General features: G+C 42.3%; 1 protein-coding gene across 2 annotated transcripts in view; it reads left to right on the plus strand.

Moving 5' to 3' along the window:
- The window catches only part of MEI4 (meiotic double-stranded break formation protein 4), a 228,762-nt gene that overhangs the window by 170,685 nt on the left and 33,280 nt on the right, over positions 1-24,797 (plus strand). Inside the window, exon 6 of one of the 2 annotated variants that reach the window (XM_069974675.1) lies at positions 20,793-20,839. The exons of the other annotated variant lie outside the window; for it this stretch is intronic. The gene's annotated coding sequence lies outside the window, so the exon portion shown is untranslated. Of the gene's footprint in view, positions 1-20,792; positions 20,840-24,797 lie in introns of those variants that run through there. 2 annotated transcript variants of the gene reach the window in all.

The raw sequence follows: 24,797 nt of genomic DNA on the forward strand, positions 1-24,797 counted from the left end.
TTCCTGGCATCGGCGCGCCTCCCGTACTGTTCCCAGTGTAGGCAGTGTGACATACACTACCTGCGCCAGAGACGGAGGTTATTGAACCTCTACTGGGCAGACGAGCGTCTCATGGGAGAGGTTCGAAGATGCTCGGCTGCCGGGAGAGCTTCGTGAGAATGAGAGAGGCACCGGAAGTTCCCGAAGCCTCTCTCATTCTCCCGAAACTCTCTAGGCAGCTGAGCCTCTCCGATGAGACGCTCGGCTGCCCGGGAGAGGTTCGGCAATCTCTGGCACAGGTAGTGTACGTCACACTGCCTGCGCCGGAAACGGTACAGAGGTGCGCCGATGCTGGGAATGGGCCCCAGGTGAGTTCGATATTTGTTTGTTTTTTTAATTTAGCTGGTCTGCGGTCTGCGGGGGTTAACATTTTCCGGCATATAAGACGAACCTCTGACAATCTTCTTAAAAATCAGGTGTCGTCTTATACGCTGGAAAATACGGTGTGTATCTCTACCTTTGCATACTGTATAAGTCACAAAATATGTGAGGAGTTTTCATGGGGCATATTCCATTATAGGAAACCTAGCCCTTTAAACCCAGCAAAGAGTTAGCTCAAAGCTAAGCAGACTGTCCTCCCCAGAGGTTTAGATTGATGATCCTGATTTTAAATATAAAAAATCTGTATTCTGTAACATAAAATACATAAAAAATGTATTAAATAAATTTTTTTAACCTCTTTACAACGGATGATGGGTATACCCGTCATTGTATTGTTAAGGCGTAAAAAGACACCCCTCTCTATAACCGGCCGTTATCAGTAGCTGGGCACTGCTGCTGATAGCTGATCCCATGTCAGTACATCCATGTGAAGCCTCCGGGGCTGCTTGACATTGGCTATTGCTTCAGCAGCTGAAGTGATTGAGTGCTGATTTAATCGATCAGTAGAGTACATAGGTACTGCATTGAACTCTATGAGCAATCAGTGTATTGTTCCTAGAAATCTCCTAGGGCAGGAGTGGGCAATTAATCTTCCCAAGGGACCACATGAGAAATTGAAATGGTTCTTGAGGGCCAGACTGGTACGTTGAGACGGTGGTGATGCGTGTGTTTGTTCTTGGGGGGGGGGGGGGGGGGGGGGGATAGTAGGACGTAATAGGACTTGGTGAAAAAATAAGACCATTAAGGGGTTAAATAACTTGTTTAGGGGTGTTGTCTTGGGGCCTCCTCAGGCACCAGAGCTGGGTATGAAGCTTTGGTTTTTCAATGTATGCCGTGTAAATTACAGTCTCATTTACTATAAACAAATTAGAATATATTGCAGTTTGCCAGATGTAAATCTACTTCATACTGTAAGTGAAAAGTTTATAATTCAGACTAAACCTAACATTCAGCAGAATATTCATTATGTTTTGCTCCAAGATAAGCATTTTCCTTAATGTAGATGGAATTTCCTTAATGTAGGTGCTTTGGTCTATGGTCTCTTGTAAAGAAGGGGAATATATCCTACAGTTCGAAGGATCCTGACCTGAAAAAGGTGGAAGATGTCTGTGAAGTTCTGATATTGAGATCTGAGAACAAAAAAGGAGACATTTGGGGAGATTTATCAAACTGGTGTAAAGTAGAATTATCTTAGTTGCCCCTAGCAACCAATCAGATTCCACTTTTCATTCCCCATTGGTTCTTTGAAAAATGAAAGGGGGAATATGATTGGTTGCTAGGGGCAACTGAGATGATACTACTTTACACCAACTTGATAAATCTCTTCCATTGACCTTACCAGAAGTTCGTCAGGTCTTGGAGTTAGTAATAGGAACAGAGGGGACTCCAGCACTTGATCTGGACAGTTTACATACATACATACATATGTGTCCACCTTCACACATAAATTGCAATTTCATATGATCAGTATTATCGGCGCTCTGCACATAGAGTCTGCCTGAGGACAGACTCTATGAGGAGATCGCTGATCAGACAGGACGGCGGTAAGTATTTCTCCTCTGCTTGTCAGGGAAAGTGATCAGGACCCCAACAGGACTGTCAGTAACAGGTACATATCCTGTCACCGACTTCCTTAAATACCACAATCGCTATAGATCATATCGTTTAAGTGGTTAATGTCTGCATGATTGTGGCTGCCTGTCATTATGCCTGCCGGACACTTATGTGTGCAGGGCTGCTTACATTGAAGCAGCCCTGCATACATTAAAACCTCTTCACAGCACGAACGTTTATATACATTCCTACTGCATGGGGCATCGGCAGAAAGAATATATATATATATATATATATATATATATATATATATATATATATACAGATACCTGACTTGAAGGGGTTAAACTTAGGTGTAGGTTGATTCATTATACTATAAATTATAACATACTTTACATATGTTAGTAGTACATTTTAGGAGTATAACTTGCTCACTGTGCTTGCTCACTGTGCTTGCTGACAAGTGGTTGGAAATAAGTGGAGTTTAAAAAAGGAGTTGAAAGAAGGAGTTACAAGTTCTGGTAAGTGCTAAATCTCTTTCTTTTTCACTGTTTTTGTTGCACTGAGGATGATGGCTAGCGAGATGGAAGGATTCATTCAGTGCGCAGTCTGCCGCATGTACGCACAACTGGAGCAGGTGTTCCAGGGTGAGTACCGCTGTGATAGATGTGAGCATGTTGCCCACCTAGAAGCTCGAGTTAGAGATCTGGAGAAGCATATTGCAACACTGAGGGAACTTGGCCACCTTGAGAGGGAACTTCGGCTCACTGAGCAGGAAGTTAGTGGGTTAGAGATGGAGGGTGGTGATATAGATCAGGAGGCCCAAGTAAGTAGCTGGGTTAATGTAGTTAGAGGGACCAGTAAGGGATCCAAGAAAAGGAAGGCCACTTCTCCTACTATATGCCCAAGCAAAATTGCCAAGTTAGGTGATGATGCAAGGGCATCCGTGTCAGAAATGGCAGCTCTAGTGGAACCTGTTCTCCCTAACAGCCGGGGGAACAGTCCAACTAGTAGTGGGCGGGATGGTATTGTAGGTAGGTCTAGACAGCTAGTGGTTGTAGGGGATTCTATAATCAGGAAGACGGATAGAATAATTTGTCGCCAAGACCGCCTCAACCGAATGGTTTGCTGTCTCCCTGGTGCCAGGGTTCGGCATGTGGTGGAAAGGGTGGATAAATTACTTGGGGGGGCTGGGGATGACCCAGCTGTCGTGGTCCATGTGGGAACCAATGACAGGATACAAGGTAGGTGGAGGTCTATTAAAAATAATTTTAGAGAACTAGGTGCTAAGTTGAAGGGGAGGACCTCCAAGGTGGTATTCTCTGGAATACTGCCTGTGCCATGCGCATCGCAGGAAAGACAGCGGGAGCTTAGGGAGTTAAATGCATGGCTCAAGTCATGGTGTAGAGGAGAAGGGTTTGGGTTTTTAGAGCACTGGGCTGACTTTTCATTGGGGTACAATCTGTTTTCCGCAGATAATTTGCACCTTAATGGAAGGGGGTCCGCTGTGCTGGGGGAGAGAATCCTAGAAGGGGTGGAGGGGTTTTTAAACTAGGGATGTGGAGGGAGGACAATGTAGTATGTAATGTAGTGGCAGATAGGTTAGAGAGGGGACAGAACATTGAGGAGGGAGGAGAAGGGTCCTGTGGGGGGAGGATAAGACCAGTGCATAGGGAGATCCATATGTTGCGGATGAACAGTGAGGATGATTGTAGCCACAGCACAGTAATAAATCCCATTTCTTATAATGAATCGGTTAAACTCGATGGTAATATAAAGTGTATGGTTACTAATGCCAGAAGCCTAGCCAGCAAGATGGGGGAGCTAGAGGCCTTGGTTCTGGAGGAGTCCATTGATGTGGTTGGTGTGACTGAGACATGGCTGGACTCCTCACATGACTGGGCTGTCAATATTCAGGGATTTACGTTGTTCAGAAGGGACCGGGTGGGCAGAAGGGGAGGAGGAGTATGTCTGTATGTCAGAAATGATATTAAAGTGAGTGTAAAAGATGCAATAGTGGGCGATGACTGTGATGATGTGGAAGCATTATGGGTAGAACTACAGAAGGAGGTAAAGAGTGAAAAAATTATTCTTGGTGTAATCTATAGACCCCCCAACATTACTGAGGAGGTAGATGGCCAGTTGAATAGACAAATAGAGCGGGCTGCCCGGGAGGGGACAGTAGTGATAATGGGGGACTTCAACTACCCAGATATAGATTGGGGTCACGGTTCAGCTAAAACCACAAAGGGGAGGGAATTTCTTAACCTCCTGCAGGATAATTTTCTGGGCCAGTTTGTGGAGGAGCCAACTAGAAGTGATGCCTTGTTGGATCTGGTTATTTCTAACAACGCTGAGCTGGTTGGGGATGTCACTGTCCATGAACACCTGGGTAATAGTGACCACAATATAGTGACTTTTAGCTTAAAGTGTAGAAAAGAAAAACATGTTGGGAGGGCAAAAACTCTAAATTTTAAAAGGGCCAATTTTCCTGGGTTAAGGGCAGAACTTCAGGGCATAGACTGGGAGCGGCTGCTGTTGCATACTGATACAGCTAATAAATGGGAAATCTTCAAATCCACATTAAATAACTGTACTGCCAAATATATTCCTATGGGTAACAAATATAAACGGTTAAAATCCAATCCCACATGGCTTACAACCGAGGTTAGAAGGGCTATAAATGAGAAAAAAGGGGCATTCAAAAAATATAAATCAGAGGGGTCAGCTGTAGCATTTAAACATTACAAAGAAGTCAACAAAACCTGTAAAAATGTAATAAAAGCAGCAAAAATTCACAATGAAAGGCAGGTAGCTATAGAAAGCAAAAGAAACCCCCAAAAATTCTTCAAATATATTAATGCAAAAAAACCAAGGTCAGAGCATGTAGGACCCCTAAATAATGGTGAAGGGAAATTAATAACTGGGGATCAGGAGAAAGCTGAGTTACTTAATAAGTTCTTCAGTTCTGTATATACAAAAGAGGATGGAGCTGTGGTGGGTGGGGCCAGTACTGAGGTGGGTGGGGCCAGTGCTGCTAACACATGTAACGTACTGAACTGGTTTACTATAGATATGGTCCAAGATAAATTAAACAAACTCAATGTAACCAAAGCTCCAGGGCCTGATGGATTGCACCCCAGAGTTCTTAGGGAACTCAGTTCTGTAATTTCACTACCCTTGTATGAAATATTCCGTGATTCTTTGCTTACTGGTATTGTGCCGAGGGACTGGCGTAAGGCAAATGTAATGCCGATCTTCAAAAAGGGCTCTCGAACTTCCCCAGGTAACTATAGACCCGTAAGCTTAACGTCCATTGTGGGGAAACTATTTGAGGGGCTTATAAGGGACTACATCCAGGAATATGTAGTGGCTAATAGTATTATAAGTGATAACCAGCATGGCTTTACTAAGGACAGAAGCTGTCAAACCAACCTAATATGTTTCTATGAAGAGGTAAGTAGAAGCCTGGATGGCGGCGCGGCTGTGGATATCGTGTACCTTGATTTTGCAAAAGCGTTTGACACAGTTCCTCATGGACGTCTGATGGGTAAGTTAAAGTCTATCGGTTTGGAAAATTTAATGTGTAACTGGATTGAAAACTGGCTTAATAATCGTACCCAGAGAGTGGTGGTCAATGATTCCTACTCCGAATGGTCCCCGGTAATAAGTGGTGTACCCCAAGGGTCAGTACTGGGCCCTCTTCTGTTTAACTTGTTTATTAATGATATTGAGAATGGAATTAACAGCAATGTTTCTATCTTTGCAGATGACACCAAGCTTTGTAGTACAGTACAGTCTATGGAGGATGTGCAGATGTTACAGGATGACTTAGACACACTGAGTGTTTGGGCGTCCACTTGGCAAATGAGGTTCAATGTGGATAAATGTAAAGTTATGCACCTGGGTACTAATAACCCGCATGCATCATATGTCCTGGGGGGAGTTACTCTGGGAGAGTCGCTGGTGGAGAAGGATCTGGGTGTACTTGTAGATAATAGACTACAGAACAGCACACAATGTCAGTCAGCTGCTTCTAAGGCCAGCAGGATATTGTCATGCATTAAAACAGGCATGGACTCTCGGGACAGGGATATAATATTACCGCTTTATAAAGCTTTGGTGCGGCCTCATCTGGAGTATGCTGTCCAGTTTTGGAACCCGATTCATAAAAAGGATGTTCTAGAGCTGGAGAGGGTACAAAGACGGGCAACTAAACTAATAAGGGGAATGGAGCATCTTAGTTATGAGGAGAGATTAAAAGAATTACATTTGTTTAGTCTGGAGAAGAGACGTTTAAGGGGAGATATGATTAATTTATTTAAATATATAAATGGCCCCTACAAGAAATATGGGGAAAAGATCTTCCAGGTAAAACCCCCTCAAAGGACAAGAGGGCACTGCCTCCGCCTGGAGAAAAAAAGGTTCAACCTCCGGAGGCGACAAGTCTTCTTTACCATGAGAACTGTGAATCTGTGGAACAGTCTACCACAGGATCTGGTCACAGCAAAAACAGTAGAGGGCTTCAAAACCGGACTAGACAAGTTCTTAGACCAAAATAATATAAATGCATATGTATAGAACCTATCACCCCTCCCCCTTCCCTGTATCCATCCCCTCCTTGGTTGAACTTGATGGACATGTGTCTTTTTTCAACCGTATTAACTATGTAACTATGTAACTATGTAACTATGTAACTTAAATCTGACATCATTTTCTTTCCTTTGAACAGCCGCTATCCTCCAGTATTTAAATTTTTAGTGTATTTAACCATTACAAACCAGAATTTTAATTTGAATGCCCTGTGAACAATGAACTGTGAACTTTATTGTAATTTGTTAATCTCCCAAGGCAGCGAGAAACAAAACTATTCAAGAAATATATTAGCTTTGTTATTAAAACTCCATATGGGCTCTCTGGCTGCAGTCTGGGTTCATTTATTCTTAGAAAAGATGTGTGCTTGTTACATGTCATGAATACTAATTGCTGGAGATGAGAGAAACTGGGAAATTTGCTTTGCATGTGTTTTGGCAAGTTGTCCTGTCCTGTCCTGTCTAGTTAGATTAACAGATTAACAGAGGAAATTCAACATGAAACATGCAATTTAAATATATGGATTTTGGTTGTTTTGGTCCTATCAGTTTACATACGCTTGTTTGTTTCTTTTCATTTGGATTTATTTTTTTAAAAACCACATGGTATGTGTCAGGAGCCGGCCGTCACACTCGGATCCTAGCGGAGAATGCGGCCGGCCTCCTCCTGATGGTGTCACTGCCAACCAGCCCAGTCGGGTGCGGGGAGTGCGCCGACGGCATCCCTGACGACCGGCCTGGCTGGTTGCTAGGGCACGGCAGCTTGTCCTATCACCGGCTCAGGTGCAAGTCATATATTTATAATGACTGGTGTCCGGCACCGCCAGCCAGCTTAGTGATGTGATCTGGAACTAGAGTGTCACCCCCATTCATGGCCTGGGGCTGGGACTCCAGTCTCCATAAATACACTCCCCTATGTTTCTTCCTTGCCTGCGATAGAGCCTCCTTGTAACTAAGCTAGCGTTTTCTATCCCGATTGTATTCCCTGGTTTTCCTGATTTCTGGCTTGGCTTCTGACCTTTCTCCTGAGCGTACCGCACTGACCATTTGATACTGACCCAGCTTATTCCTCCCTGTAACTATTGTTTGTTTGTCCTGTCTGCATTTTTCTGTTACACTCAAATAAGTTAGGGACCGTCGCCCAGTTACCCGCTGCCATCTAGGGCAGTTGCGGTAAGTAGGCAGGGACAGCATGGAGGGTGCCAGCTCAAGGGCCGCACCTGTCTTGTGTCCTATTGTTCCCAAACCTAACAATATGTAAGAACATATGATAAATCACAAAGAACTTCACTTCATGTATTCACACACGTTAAGGACAGTACTGTTATAGCAAAGTTAAAAATAAAAACTTCATAAATAAAACACCCCTTCCCCCTTGACAGATTCCAATAGTAACAGCGCAGTATCCCTCAGTTGTGAGCAAATCAGAGAAGCTTTAGGGCCCTATTACACAAAACCATTACCAGCCGTACTTGTCCGTTTACTGAACATTCCAGCCGATAATCAATTCGTGTAATAGCTCATGTTAAAAGGCAACAATCAGCCGACATGTACAATGTTGGCTGATTGTTGTCTTTCAGAAGTGGCTGGTTTTTAGAATAGAAAACCCGTCAAAAATTCTAAAGTGGAATACTACAAATGAAGGCTACAAAGACAAAAGTTGATGCAGAGTATCAATCTTTACGAGTTAACTGTACAATTTTTCTAGAAGTCAAAGGAAAACTTAGGTGTCTGGTTTATGAGGCATTAGCAGTAATGAAAAAGGCCAATCTGGAGCGTCATTGCAGCTCAAACTCAATGACTTGGTAAGATAAGTGCATCGGGATAAAATTGATGCTCTGAGTTTGGAATCACAGCTAGATGCAGTCACCAGGTCTTGTCATAACAGAGAGAATGTTATTCAAGCAAGTTATGTAGTGAGGAAGCTAATAGCAAAAAAAAAGCCGAGACTTTATAAAGAGGGTGAGTTGTTAAAAGAGTGCATGGGGCCTGCTGTGGAGTTGTTAGCACCAAAATAAAACTGCTTTAGGCTATGTTCACACACAGTTAAAAAAATAAAAAATTAAAAAAAATGACAGTTAAATAGTTATATGGGGGGGCTTATTTTGCAGCTAATATTGTACTACATTAACCCTTTGAGGACCAGGCCCAAAATGACCCAGTGGACCGCGCAAATTTTGATCTTAGTGTTTTCGTTTTTCCCTCCTCCCCTTCTAAGAGCTCTAGCACTTTCAGTTATGAAGATATAAATAGGTGAAATCGTAAATAAGAATGCAATATGGTAACATTTGGGGGGTTCCTGTGTCTACGTAATGAACTATATGGTAACAGCGACATGATACTATTATTCTATAGGTCAGTCCGAACACAACCATATGCAGGTTTACACAGATTCTCTAATGTTATATATGTATTTTTTTTATTAAATCCTTTTTTTGGCAATTAAATATTAATAAAATGGGCCTATTGTGACGCTTATAACGGTTTTATTTTTCACCTATGGGGCTGTATGGGGTGTCATTTTTTCCGCCATGATCTCTAGTTTTTATTAATACCATATTTGTGAAGATCGGACGTTTTGATCACTTTTTATTGATTTTTTTAAATATATAATGTAACATAAAATCGGTAATCTGTGCACTTTTTCCCCTCTTTTCGTGTACGCCGTTTACCGATCACAATGACGCTTGTTATATTTTAATAGATCGGACAATTACGCACGCTACGGTATATTATATGTTTATCCATTTATTTATTTTTATATGTTTTATTTATATAATGGGAAAGGGGGGTGATTTAGACTTTTATTGGGGGAGGGGTTTTGGGGTAGTGTAATAGTGTTTTGAACTTTTTTTTTTACACATTTGAAGTCCCTTTGAGGGACTTTTACATACAGTACTTTGATTTATACACTGATCATTGCTATGCCATAGGCATAGCATTGATCAGTGTTATCGGCGATCTGCTCATTGAGCCTGCCTGTGCAGGCTCAGTGTAGCAGATCGCCGATCGGACCGCATGGAGGCAGGTAAGAGACCTCCGGCAGTCCGTTTCAACGATCGGGACCCCCGCAGTCACACTGCGGGGGTCCCGATCGGTAAGTGACAGGGGACTCCCCCTGTCACTTACACTTAAACGCCGCGGCGTTTAAGGGGTTAATGACACGCGGCAGCGCGATCGCTGCAGCGTGTCATTACCGGTGAGGTCCCGGCTGCTAATTGCAGCCGGCCCCCACCTGCTATGAAGCACGCTCCGCTCCGGAGCACACTTCATAGCGGGAGAAACACCCAGGACGTAAGGTTACGTCATGGGTCGTCTGGGGACAGACTTCTTTTTGCTGTTATGCTGTAAAACAAAGCTGTACTTACCAAAAATCCAGGTCCAGTCTCCTGAAGGCAGATTTTCTGACTTGTGCTGGTTGAAAAAAAAAAATAGACTAAACACAGGAATTCCGGCCAGTACAGAGAGTCACGGCTCAATGTGTCCATCATATAATACTGTATTGTACGTTAGGTAATTAGTTGGTTTTCATATAGTTCATAGTAATGAAAAAATGTGGTAAAATGAAAACTTAATGGCGTTTTTTACGCCGGACTTATAAATGTCCCCGCATCTCCGGCGCTACGGAGATTTATGTAGAGGCGGACCGCCTCTACATAAATCCCGTGCGCGTCGGTGCGCACAGCCGAAAACCTACGCCACCTGAAAGGTGGAGTAGGTTTTCGGCGTATCTTTGCGCTGAAAAAATTATAAATCGCGTGGACTCTGAGTCCGCGTCCCCCCGTAACGCCCCCCCGGCGTACTCGGCGTGAAGTGCCAATATGCAAATATTTTATTCGCAAATCGGCCATTTGTGAGAAAAAAAAACGCAAATCGGCACTTTCCGCCGAAAATCATCCGTACGCCGGATGATACATGTCGCCCAATGTGTCCATCAGTCACATGACTGCCTTCTCTCTGTGAGTGCTCAGATGCCCAGGGATACACAGAACTTCCTGTTTTCTGACTCTTTTTTTTGTGAAACAGGAAAACAGGAAGTGTGTTTTCCATGATAACTAAAAAATAAATTATGAATGTAAATTGCAAACTGGCTTTATATCCCAAATACTGTTGATCTAGATTTGAAAAGTTATAATGACAGTGACACTAAAGTCTACGGACACATTGTAAAAAAAACAAAAAAACATTTTTACGGTACGCACAGATGGCTGTTTCTCTATTGAGCTGTTTGCCTGAATGGATAACCCTTAGGAAAACTCCTGAAGGGTGTCAGTGCCCCATGCAACCCTATGGGTCAGGAAATCCTGCCAGGAATTCCTGATATGAAATCCAGATTTTCCTGAAGTGTCCTCAGGATCGATTTGCTCAATCGCTGCAAAATAGGGCTAATTAAATGTGTGAACATAAGGGGGATCCCTGAAGACATATGATTGGAAGAATATATAAATATACAGTATTTCCTTTATGCCCTACAAATAGACCTGATGTTGAATCCTTTATAAATTATTTATTCAATCTAATTAATTAATGTAAAGTTTATAAAAGTAGGCAGAGGTTTTTTTTGCTATAATTCTGTTTCTCCATAGACTTTAATGTAGCACATCATTAGATTCAAAATTTTAAGGCTATGTTCACACAATGTCTATTTAGGCAAAAAAAAAAAGGTTGTTTAATAATAATAATGATCGTGACAATTACTTATGTCTGTCCATAATGGCTATTATTTAGCCTTAAAAAGATGTCGAAATTATATGAAGCTACGTCTAGGCCATGACCACACAACATTTTTTTTTTTTTTACAGACTTTTTTCGGCCAGCCATTTTGCTGCTTAATAGTGGCCGTTATTTCAAACCAATGGCTGTTACTCCACAAATAACAACCATAGTTTTAAAATAACGGCCATATGTGGTTGTGGCCTAGAGTTGTGTAAAGTCCCCACTCAAAGGGAATAACACCGTGAATTCTCCCACTCTGGAAAGAAAAAAACTTACTATGACTTTTGAATCTGCTGGTGAATATGAGTAACTAAAAGAGTAAATCTGTCAACTGCACTTCAACATATTTCTATACTATATGTGGAGGAAATAGCTCCTACCATTTTGGAACTTGTACTCCACCCATTCCCCATGTATGGCAATCATCTTGTAGTTCTAAAAAAAATGCACCAATAGTTGTCTTCTCATCAAGTTTCTTGCCTATAGTCCTGTAGCCCATCACAGCCTTGTGCAGGTCTACAATTTTGTCCCTGGTGTTCTTAGACAGTTTTTTGGTCTTGGCCATGGTGGAGGAGTTGGAGTGTGTTTAATTGAGTCTATGGACATATTTTTTTTTCCCATACAGGTAACAAATTAAAACAGATGCAATTAATAGACTTAACGAGTGGAGAGTAGGAGTAGCTTCTTAATGAAAAGACGAATAGGTCTTTGAGAGCCAGAATTCTTGCTGCTTTGTAGGTGTTCAAATACTTATTTCATGCAATAAAATGCAAATTCATTATTTAAAAATAATACAAAGTGATTTTTAGGACTTTTTTTTTGTAGAGTCTCTCACAGTTGAAGTCTACCTATGATAAAAATTACAGACCTCTTCATTCTTTGTAGGAGGTATATAGCTGCATATCAATGCAAATTCAGTACATTTTGTGAGTCACAATAGAGCACATGAAACTAGCCCAGTAGATCTTGATACTTTTTTAATTTATTTAAAATGTAATGTATAAGTTGTTTTTTAACAAAAAAAAAAATATAAATACAATTTCTCAATGAATAAATGCATTAACTTTGGTATCTACTAATATAAATCAACAAAAAAGTGACCTGCCGCCACGTAAGCAAAACAATTATCGGAATGGCAGTATAAACGGGATAAACTGCAACTTCATCTGTCCGAATGTATTAAAGACATTGCCAGTCAATGCAATCATTATCTTACTCAATAAAAGCTTGATAATTACTAGCAAGTGTTAAGACAGAGTTTTAAAAATAGCACAGGGAGATATTAGTCTATTAACCTGTCATTGCAGCAGTGATATGTTCACCGAAGAGGTTTCAAGAACGACAGAGACAGGCATCTAATGTCTGGTGTAGGCTTCAATGTGCCTTTGAAGGAGATACATCAAACAAATAGAATGTTTCAGAAATGTAAAAACAAAGGGGGGAATGTATCAAGAATTTCTGTTTCTGGTGTAAAAAAAAAAAAAAAGTCACAACAAAGTGAGGTTTTTTTCGTTTTGTTTTTATTTTTGGCCAAGGATTAGCTGTCACCCACTTTTAAAGGGGTACTCCTGGCAAAATGTATTTTTAAATATGTTATTACATAAAGAAAGTTATACAAATCCCTAATATACACTAAATATGGGAAATGCAAATATATTCTCCCTCCCTCCCTGCACTGGTTATGTCCCCCCTCCCTCTCTACCATCCCCCTGCCTGGTCCTATTACAGCTGCTGCAGCGGGGGGGGGAGCACTCCTTATCTGATGCTCACCCCAACTAGCCGCCCCTCATCTGAGCCAGTCTCCCACCTGCCCGATCCGGCGGAATAAGCGCTCATGCACCTCCTCACAAGCTGCACCTTTCCCAAAGTAGCTTGCTTCATGTCAGCCCATCTGCCCCCTGTGCCTTAGCGCTCTCCCTGCCGCCCGGTCACTTGAACGCGCGCTCACCCGCCGCCCAGTCTCGGTGGGATAAGCGTTCATGCACCTCCTCACAAGCAGCTTTACCTTCTCCAAAGCAGCTTGCTTCATTTCAGCCCGTCTGCCCCCTGTGCACTAGCGCTCTCCCTGCCGCACGGTCCCTTGAACGAGTGCTCACCCACCACCCGGTCCCGGTGGGGTGAGCGCTCCTGCACCTTCTCCGAAACAGCTTGGGAGAAGGTGCAGGAGCGGTCACCACGCCGGGACCGGGTGGTGGGGTGAGCACTGAGGAGCAGGGGGGAGAAGGTGCAGCTGATTGTAAGATGGTTCAGGAGCACTCACCCCGCCGGGACCGGGCGGCAGGTGAGCACTCGTGCACGGGACTGGGCAGGGGGGAGACTAGCTCAGATGAGCATCAGATAAGGAGCGCTCACCCCGCTGCAGCAGCTGTAATAGGTCCAGGCAGGGGGTGGGACAAAGGGAGGGGGGACATAACCAGTGCAGGAAGGGAGGGAGAATAGACGTCTATTCTAATTCTATACTTTTACATGCGCCCCCTGCTGCACCCTACACTTGAGACGTGACGTCACGTTTTTTTTGAGGAAGCGAGCCTGCCTGATCTGCTAAATTGAGGGAAATAGCAATATATTTGAATTTCCCATAATTAGTGTATATTAGGGATTTGTATAACTTATGTATAACATATTTAAAAATACATTTTGCCCGGAGTACCTCTTTAACTTCTGATTTTTTCATTGTAGTATGCAACCATGATTAGGCGATGTGGCACAAAACACGTTGGTTTAATGAATTAGTTATAATGTTGGGATAAAAGTTGTGTTTTAACTTTGTGACATGCCTTGGAGTGCCAGTCTGAATACCTTCCTTTACCATTTCTATTGTTGGAACACAGTGACTGGCTAATGCTGGGATTCGTGCACCCTCCACCCTCTTCACTCCTCGGGTGTTGGCCCACACAGGTGCAGAGTGAGCTGATCCACCTCCCTTTCATTGTAGGAGCTGGAACTGTTTACACAATGCAGGAGATGGCTACGTTCTATGGCCTGTCATGTTTCCATGTTCCTGAAAAGCTCAATACCTGCAGACATGGTAATTACACAAACAACATTCTTGAAGTTTGTAATAATATAATAAATATTTGTAGCCATAACTGATATATATATATATATATATATACTGTATATATATATATATATATATATATATATAGTGTCCTTGAACCTCTGTGTCACTGCTGGGTTCTCCTTTAGTTTAGTTGGCACTGAAGAGTTTGTTATAGCCAAGTTCTACTAAAGCATGGGTCTCCAAGCTGCGGCCCCCCAGCTGTTGCGAAACCGCAACTCCCATCATGCTTGGACAGCTAAAGCTTTGGATTTGGCTGTCCAGGCATGATGGGAAATGTAGTTTGGCAACAGCTAGAGGGCCGCAGTTTGGAGACCCATGTACTAAAGTCTTCAAGTCTATGAATATGGTAATGCTAGTTTTTGGCCACAAGATGCCGCCAGCTATTTTCTTGGTTGTTTTAGCCAGCACATTAAAGTAACCGTACTTATACTATGGTTCACCTGTCATTAGAATAGAAATTATTGATTCCTCAGGCTGCCATGTAATGCGGGTTCCTGGGAAAGCTGGATAAAGTCTTGGGAGACTTCTCCCAGGACTGCATCCAGCTTTTCCAGGCACCCGAAGTACGTGGCAGCAGATTTCAATAGCAGCTGCCTGACAAGACGACGGCTGAGCCTAATGAATTGCTTCATTTCATTACAACTGTGAGCTCGCTCCTTATTTACAGTATTCACCAGTATAAAATGGAAACTTTGGCGCAATCTTTCTTACAAAATGCTTATTGTTAACTTGTTACCAAAATGCACTGTACTGTTCTTTTAATAAAAAACAGCAAGTAAAGTGTGTGTGTGTATATATATATATATATATATATATATATATGGCATAGCATTGATCAGTACGTGCAGTCTAATAATTGCATACATAAGCTAGCTACGTGACTTATATGTAATGTGTAAAAAAAAATGATAAAAAGTAAAAAAAAAAAAAAAAAAACCTTTAATTTTCCTAAGAGTCTGTGAGGGATGTGAAATCTGATTGCTTGCTAGGGGCAACTGAGGCCATTTCACTTTACACCATGTTTAACACCTAGGCGACCCTGGCGTACCTGTACGTCCTGGGCCACCTAGGGATGTTCCGAGTGGTGCCACGCGGCGCCCCCCTCTGAACCGCCACGGTCCCGGGTGCCGCTTGTAGCCCGGGACCGCAACTATTAGCGGGCACGGTCCGATCACACGGTCCCACTAATTAAGTAATCGAATGCAGCTGTTAAAGTTAACAGCTGCATCCGATTACATACTGCAGCCCATCCCTGGTGTCTAGTGGGGTGGATCGCTCCTCCGGGATAGCGATCCAAACGTCCAGCTCGGGCCGGGGTCTACGCCATAATGTATAACCATACAGCATAGATCTCAATGAAAGATCAGTGTTCTTATAATAGAAGTCCCCCAGGGGGAATAACCCTAACCCCAGGGGGGCTTCTAGTATAAGTGTAAAAGTAAAAAAAAAAAAAAATCATTATTAATAAAAAAAAAAAAAACCTCCCCTAATAAAAATTTGAATCACCCCCCTTTTCCCATGTTATAAATAAAAATAAAAAAAATGAAAAAATAAGCATGTTTGCTATCGCCGCACGCGTAATCGCACAAACTATTAATTTATCACATTCCTGATCTCGCACGGTAAACGGCGTCAGCGCAAAAAAATCCCAAAGTGCAAAATTGCGCATTTTTGGTCACATCAAATCCAGAAAAATTGTAATAAAAAACAATCAAAAAGTCGTATATGCACAATCAAGGTACCGATAGAAATGAAACATCATGGAGCAAAAAATGACACCTGACACAGCCCCATAGACCAAAGGATAAAAGCGCTATAAGCCTGGGAATAGAGCGATTTTAAGGAGCATATATTTGGTAACAATGGTTTGAATTTTTTACAGGCCATCAGAGACAATAAAAGTTATACATGTTACATATCGTTATAATCGTTACGACTTGAGGAACATATATAACAAGTCAGTTTTACCCCAGGGTGAGCAGCGTAAAAACAAAAGCCCTCCAAATAAAAGAAATGCGTTTTTTGTTTGTTTGTTTTTTCACCACACATTGAATTTTATTCTGGTTTCGCAGTGTAGTTTATGAAAAAATTCAGCCTGTCATTGCAAAGTACAATTAGTGGAGCAAAAAATACAATCATATATTGTAAAGTGCAGAATTGTCTGATCTAATAAAATATAACAAAACAGCATAAACAAAAAGAGGGGGGGGGGAACCGGATTGCTGTTTTAAAAAAAAAAATCTGTATAAGTAAAAATGATTTAAAAAGCTATTAAAAATACTCTTTTACACCAATATGATACCAATAAAAACTATAGCTCATGGGGCAAAAAATTACAACCCAACCAGCCCTGTAGGCAGGAAAGTAAAAGCGTTATGGCTCTTAGAAAGCGGGGAGGAACATTCAATGTGACCTGGACATCTGTGCATCAATGACCTTTGGTCATGAAAGGGTTAAACTCAATGTTGAGGCCACTGGGGGTGAGTGATCCCAATCTATAAATCCAAAATAAGGGTACGTGCACACTATAGAATGGCAACAGAAAGCCTGTAGCACATTTCACAGCTCGCATCCGCTCGCGGACTGTGTCATAGACTGCATTTGATCGTCCGTCCAAAGAACGAACAGGTTCATTCTTTGGACGGACGACGGAATCCGCCTGTGCATAGGATTGGGTCGTGGGAAACTTCGCTTCATTAATACTGTATATTCGCTCATCTCTATTTGTAATTCTTAGGCTATGTTCAGACAACGTTTTTTCAGCCCCGATTAAAGAGATGTCCGTCGTTTTGAGTCTAAAATAACGGACGTCATTTAGCAGCCTGGCCTCCCCTTAGTACAATGACTGGTGTTTGCACATTATTCTAGTTTGGGATTACTAATTGGCCTTTGGATGCGGCTTAATTGAAAAGTCCATTGATTTTATTAAGTCCATTGAAATAATTTAAAATTATTTTAAATTGCAAAATTTGCCTCCTTGGTTCCTGGAAAAGCTGGATACAGTCCTGGGAAACTTCGCTTCATTAAAACTGTATATTTGCTCATCTCTGTTTGTAACTCTTACATGAAATATTCCAGTTTTTTTACGCAATATGGCTAATTTTGTAAGAAAGATCAGATGAACGAGCCCTTCGAGTTTCGGGTCTGTACGAACCGGAACTGTCAGCTTTTGATACCAGCTGTCTGCCTGCTCCATGGAAGGGGTGGATACAGCCTGAGCCTGGATTTTTTTTTTTTTGTTATTATAACTTTGTTTTAGATTGTAATCTACGTAATTATGTGCAATTGGGGGATTGAGATTTTATGCGTTACATCTCATTGAATATCTGATAATTAAAATTAATGAAAATTCCCACTGCTGCAGTCAGAATGATCAAGCATTATTTTGGGTGAATCCGCTGTCTTATGTGATTTGAATGGTTCATTAAAATATACATAGGGAAGCTTTATTAATCACCATCTGTAAGCAGTGATGCAAATGCTTGGTGTAAGATATAGTTTTTTTGGGGGGAGTTTACTATTAATCTAATGAATTCTATGATGATGATTTTTATTTTCACTTTTACTTCTACTATTTCTACTACTAGTTTTAGTAACACCCATTTATTTGGAAAAAAAAATGTCTCTAAGCAGGAAGCAGCATTTTATATGTTCAACCAAGGGCATAGAGACGTCTATGAAGGGAAGAGGATAGCACCTGGGCTGGCCTTAGGGTAGATGGCACTTCTCTGTGGTTCCCTCTTCACTTGCCTGTAGTTTCAATGTCATAGCAAACTAAACTCATCTACAGGCCCTCTGGCCAGGGGCATAGCTAGGATTTATGGGGCCCCATAGCAAAAAAAAACAAACTGTACAGCCCCCCCCCCCCTCCCCAATGCACAACACAAAGCACTGCATATATATCTATATATATATATATATATATATATATATATAAAAAAAAATATATATATATATATATATATATATATATATATACTTTGTGACTGGCCACCTTGTCACTCTGTCAAGTGATTGATAGAGAGCCAATGGTTGCTTGCTCTGACAGTCTGCTGTCTTTAGCTATAAGGGCCAATTAGGAGCCCTTATGGTTAAATACATAGGTACAGGAGCGGACTACCTTCTGCTTAACTCCTTATATACTGTAGTGTGTAAGTGACTCAATGTTCACTTACTTGCTGCAAAACAAAAAAGGGTTAAAAAGCAGACAACAAGTAGCTCTCTGCTTCACTGCTCCTGCACTGATGACCGCCGACCTCTGCACGGAGCTCCGCACAATTTCCTTCTCGATTGCGACATTGAAGAACAGAGGTCAGGGGTTATCAAAGCAGTGAAGCAAAGATCTCCTTGTCTTCTGATTTTAACCCTATTTTTGTGTTGCAGCATGTAAGTGAATTTTGGGTAACTTACACACTAAAGTACAGAAGGACACAGGATGGCTCTTACCTTCTCCCCCAGGCCCCCCTGCTGCATGGGTGCCATAGCAGCTGCCTGCCCAGCCTCTATGGTAGCTGCCTCCGGCCACACAGTATAATTGTCCTTTAAAAAGTATAGTCACTGTATATAGTGTGTATATATATATATATATATATATATATATATATATATATATATATCTCACACAGAAAGAGAGGGAGAACTTGTACTGGAATAAAGTATATTTTTTTAGCATCCTGACCCTTTGTTTCAGCTTGCAACCTTCAGCTGTACATATTGTTGCTGCTCCTGGACATTTCCACTTATTATTAGGAACAATTGATCAATAGAGGTCTAGCCAGGCAGCTGGCAATATATCTGGACAATACTGTTAGTAATATTTATCTGTGTAGACTTGGCTGTATTCTTGAATTTATACACAGTAACTGTTAGTAATATGTATTCATGATATATAGTGAAGCCTATTACAGCTATAACCACTAATTATGAAGTTTTTGTTAGTTTAGGACTAAGGACGTAATGGGATATACTAATGTAGTAATTATTATACAGTATCATACAATATTTGACATCATTTAATAAAAATGTTAGGTGCTTGGAAAATGTGCTAATGGATGTTAGGAGGGAAGTGGTTAACCCATATAGCTTTATTATTTACATGCAGTTTCCAGTGACTCAGCATTGTTGTCCTAATTGTCCTTAATGAACCACTAATGTAGTTATAATTGCTCCCTCTTCCAGACACAAATGCTTCTTTTATACGTCTTGGACAGTAGATTTAGATAACATCAAATGTGCCTAAAAACTGCTGCATTGCAGTAGACAATATGTCCCCATAGATCAAACTTCCTTTTCTTTCCAAGCCATAAAAAAATCTCACAAGGGTCATATAAGTAGCAGTGTCATATAAAGGAGTGATATTATATCTGACAACAATGAGAAAAGATTACCAAGTGACTGCCACAGATGAGACTCGGTAAGGCTGGGAGGGCTGTTATACTATTATCATCAGATTCTCTATATTATAGGCAGATATAAAGCAGCATGATTCACTTTTAATTAAAGTCTTTATATGAAACAAGCAAGAGTAACTTGGATTGAGAGCGCTTTGCAAGAAGAGCTCACAGTTTTTCAAAATTGTAACTTGGTGTAAGAGCATTGCTTTAGTTTAAGAGCTCCCTGTACTGGGTGGGAGGGGGAGTGGGGAAGGGGCATGGTCTGCATAGCCAGGTCTACAGCCCTGTACTCTGACCCAGGAAGTCTTCCTTACCTTCCAAATCATAGCAGATCCACTTCAGGCTGGGGCTTGCATCAGAGGACAGGACTGTGGAGGTAATCTCTCCATAGCTGTAACCCCTCTCTCCCCAGACAGCGAGTGCTGCATGTATGTGCCCACATATGCCCTGCTGTTCGTTCATGCTCCCTGCAGTCTCTGTGCGCCCTTGTGTTTTCCATCCTCTCCATTCCTGCTATAATGTGCCTGCACTTACACTCAGCTATACACACTGCTGGTATAATCTGCCTGCACTTTCACTCAGCTATACATGCTGCTGCAATAATGTACCTGCACTTACACTCATTCACACTGCTGTATAGAAAAGTTTCTGTCACTGTCCTCTGTCACTGTATCTACAAACTGCGGCTGTTTATTTTCATTCTTACACACTTCCTATACATTATACACCACATGCTGACTGCTATACTGTACAGTAACTTATAAAATCACATATTCTGCTGTTTGTAAATGTTTGTTTCATCTGTTTTACATGTTATTCAGAATAATAAATCATTATTTTGGGGTGTGGAACCAATTGTCTGTATTTTAATGGTTTCCTATGGGAAAATTTTGATTTGCTTTAAGAGTGGATTTGGATTACAAGTGCGGTCCTGGACAAATTATGCTCGTAATCCAAGGCACCACTTGTGTGTGTATGTATATATATATATATATATATATATATATATATATATATTTTATGAATGTATGTTTGTCTGTCCATCTTCTATAGGCATCTAAATTCCTCAGCTGTTTGACCCCAAATTTGGCTGATATGTGTAGCAGACCCCCACTGCAAATGACTGACATCAGCGATTCTGCATGCCACAATGTAAAGACAATGGAATAATTAAATGACATGCGTAGCACCTTTCAGATGTTTGATCGGATGCCCTGCAAGAAGAGTCCCAATTCTACTCCATAGCTCCTGTCCTGTAATGCAACAAAAATATTGAATGTATATTGCAAACTTGCTTTATATCACATCTACTGTTCATTTAGAGTTTAAAAGTTATAATGACAGCAACACTTTAACCCTTTCACGACGATGGGACATTAATGCCTCAATGCCCAGGTCGTTTTTGTACTTCAGCTTATGGGATTATAATGATCCCATAAGCTGAAGTCTGAAGCTCTGCCCCCTCTCCTCTGTCCCCTGCCGCTGTTAGAAGCCTGTAACCCTGGCAGGGGAGAGGGGGGGGGGCAGAACTCTCCGCCTTCCCTTTCTTCCCCGTTGGCCTCCGAAGCAAGGACATCGGAAGCTTGAGGCTTCCAGTGTCCATGGCTACCATCGGGGCTACTATGGTTACCATCGCCGCTCCGATGCTGACAGTTGCGGCGGGTCCTTGGCTATTATTGGCAGCTGCGGCCTGCTGCGGATGACAAAGGCACTGGAAGTACATTTTAAATAGATTTGCATTTAAGGAAATTCCAGATTCAAGTTAATACAGGAGAACAGGCCAAATAATTATTATTTAACAACAAGTATTACATTTATGCACAAATATTAAAGGGTTTTGTTGTTGTGCTAAAAATCATCTCCGTGTTTCATTTCTCGGCTGACGTTACGAGTATTTTCTTTATAGTAATTGCAAGGCAGAAACTGCACGTAATAGTGAATAACCACCTGTTCTAGCTAAATATGTGATTCAATCATAGCAGACCATTCTATTCCCATATTACTTCTTATTATACATTCATGTTAGGTTGTCTAAGAAAGAGGTTGAACATGTAATTGCATTACGTAAAGCACAGCGGCAAACTTTAGTGCTCAATTAGTTGGTGGATGAAAGACAAAAGAAAATGCATATTTTTTTGAGTTGACAATTGGACCCAAATTGTATTATTTATTTTTTACATAAATTGAGGAAATAGTATGTAAGAAGAACCCAGTTGGGGATATAACTTTTGCTTTCTTCTTCATCATCATCTTCATCACCATCATTACTACATTATTTTGGTTTTACTATTTTGTCTATCTTGTCACTTAAAGCGAATGTACAATCAGTTACATTCGCTTAAAGTATTACCCATGTATAGAACGGCCCGCCCACCTCCAGTGCTTCATCCCCGGTCCGGTATCTGTGAAAAGAATGGCGCCGTACACAAAATATTTTTAATAAAATATTTCTTTAGGGACTGGAAGCATTAAATATTCCTATAGAATGAAGTGACTTATATAATAATAGAATAGGTTGCCGCAAATGCTATCATCCTTACACAGATTAAAGTGTAAAAACTTTTGAGATCTTCCAGGCGTGTCAGCGTTTCAATTGGTCTGGGGCTCAGTCCTGAGACAATGGGGGGCACTCAAATGTGCCCGCATTCCAATAAAAATAAAATTATGATCATCTAGCCGATGCTGCAGGTGAACATGTAAGACAGCGGCCATTGTTCTTACATAGTGTGAACATAACCTAAAAGTTCATACTACTGACAAGGCCGCACCGCTTTTTAATAGGACAGTGATGGGCAAAAAAACTATTATAACCCGAATGGTGTGTCACTTCCTCACCTGACCCCTATGCCTCCCCATACACCACCCTACCTGACCGTTCCATACACACACTACCCCACCTTATCCCCATCCTTCCCCATACACTACCCTACCTGACCCCCATCCCTCCCCATACACTACCCTACCTGACCCTTCCACACACACACTACCCCACCTGACCCTTCCACACACATACACACTGCCCCACCTGACCCCCATGCCCCCACACTACCTTACCTGAACCTGATCCCCACACACACTATCCCACCTGACCCCCTTACCCTCATACACACTGCCCCACCTCACCCCCTTACCCACATACACACTACCCCAGCTCACCCCATCCCTCCCCCCACACACACAAATACCCCAGCTTACCTATTTCCCTACACCAATCCCCCGATCCCCATCCCTCCCCACACGCACTTACACTGCTGCGGTCCAGGATGCGGGCTGTGGCAGCAGGAGACGGCACTGGAGGCAGAAGTAAGACGGGGCTGGAGCGTGGCACCACTGCAGCCGGCCTTACGCAGCTACTGTGTCGGGTGATGTCACAGTGGCTGTGTCTGGGCGGTACCTGGGGCGGGGAATACGTGGTGCGGTCAGGCCTCACTGTAAGGCCGTGGGGCTGTTTTGGAGCTTGCATGCGGCCGGATCTATTCTTTCCCCCATGCTTCGTTCTGAAGAATCCCATATTTTCTGGTCCTACAAACTGAGTGACAGAGTCAATATTTTGCATATATGCTTTTACTATACATCAAGACGATTATATTATTAATGTTTAGAGATGACAGGTACAGAGAGGTCTATCTCATCTCATTTATCCTCATGGGGCATGGTTGTCAGCATTATTGCCTGGAATGATGATATAGGGTCTCGCAAGTGCCTCAATCCTTAACATGACTACAGCTAGAAATTGGAGTAATGGTCACATTATGCATATTTTTGCTGAGGCTTTATTTTAAGTTGACATCTACATGGTTGTTTTCTCTAGCTATCAATTACTAATGGAACGCATTTGTTCAACAGTGATATCGAGCTAATCAGTTATTCCTGGCAGATGAAAAAATCACATACACAGGCTATGTTCACACAACGTCTAAAATAGAGAAAAGGAATATGATTTTGCAATTTTAAAAAACGTCCGTTATTGCCGCGATACATTGCAGTCAATAAGAAGACGGACGTCCAATGCACACAATGTATTGAATAACGGAGAGTTTTACCACGGACATCAAGGAATGATCATGACAATTATTTTTGGACATCTTTTGCAAACAGCGGACATTTTTTATTACTTGTTCACACACAGTTTTTATTCTGTCACCGTTTTTACTATTAAATGGAATGGACTTTTCAATTGGGCCACATCTAAAGGTCAATCAGTAACCCCAAACTAGAATAATGTACCAGCAACTGTTATTGCACTAAGGGAAGGCCAGACAGCTAAATGACGTAAAAAAGCAGGTTGCAAAAACATAGTGTGAACCCAGCCTTTTTGCAATCCATTTTTTTCATCAATTTTTTGCATTTTTGTCCATCCGTTTTTTCCATTGACTTCCATTTAAATAAAACAAGTGTCACGGCCGCGGCGGCGTCCCGCGTTCCGGGCCGCCGCCGCGACCGCCTCCTGCCCCGTGCAGCAGCCGGTGTCCATAGTCAGGGACCCGGCGCTGCTATTACTTCGGCCCCGGGGGGCGCCTCACCTCTCCACGCTCCTGCCTCTCGCTGTGCCGGCCGGCGCGCGCGTCCCCGCCTCCTAGGGCGCGCGCGCGCCGGCTGTCTCAGATTTAAAGGGGCAGTGCACTCCTAATTGGTAGTTGCACCCAATCACTCCCCTATAAATCCCAGCATGCCCTGTCCCCTGTGTTGGAGCCTCTACATGCTTCCCATAGCGTTGGCCCAGCCCCCTGTTGTTCCTGTGTCCTATTCCGCTATCTGGTCCTAGTCCCTGTTCCTGAGTCCTATCCGTTACCTGGTCCTAGTCCCTGTTCCTGGTTCCTGTTCCCCTGTCACTCCATCTGTTCCCGTGTTCAGCCTGTCACGTGCGCTCTCACCTGCAGACCATTGCCTGTGCCATCTCCTGCCACGCCTCGCCTGCCGACACCAGCAACCAAGCCAGGGGTAGCGACCTGGGGGTCGCCTGCCGCAGCAAGTCCATCCCGCCTTGCGGCGGGCTCTGGTGAAAACCAGCGGCCCCTTAGACTCCGCCCCCTGGTGAGGTTAGTGCCATCGCTGGTG

The sequence above is a fragment of the Dendropsophus ebraccatus genome, chromosome 6 (genome assembly GCF_027789765.1).
Source record: "Dendropsophus ebraccatus isolate aDenEbr1 chromosome 6, aDenEbr1.pat, whole genome shotgun sequence".
Classification (NCBI taxonomy): domain Eukaryota; kingdom Metazoa; phylum Chordata; class Amphibia; order Anura; family Hylidae; genus Dendropsophus; species Dendropsophus ebraccatus.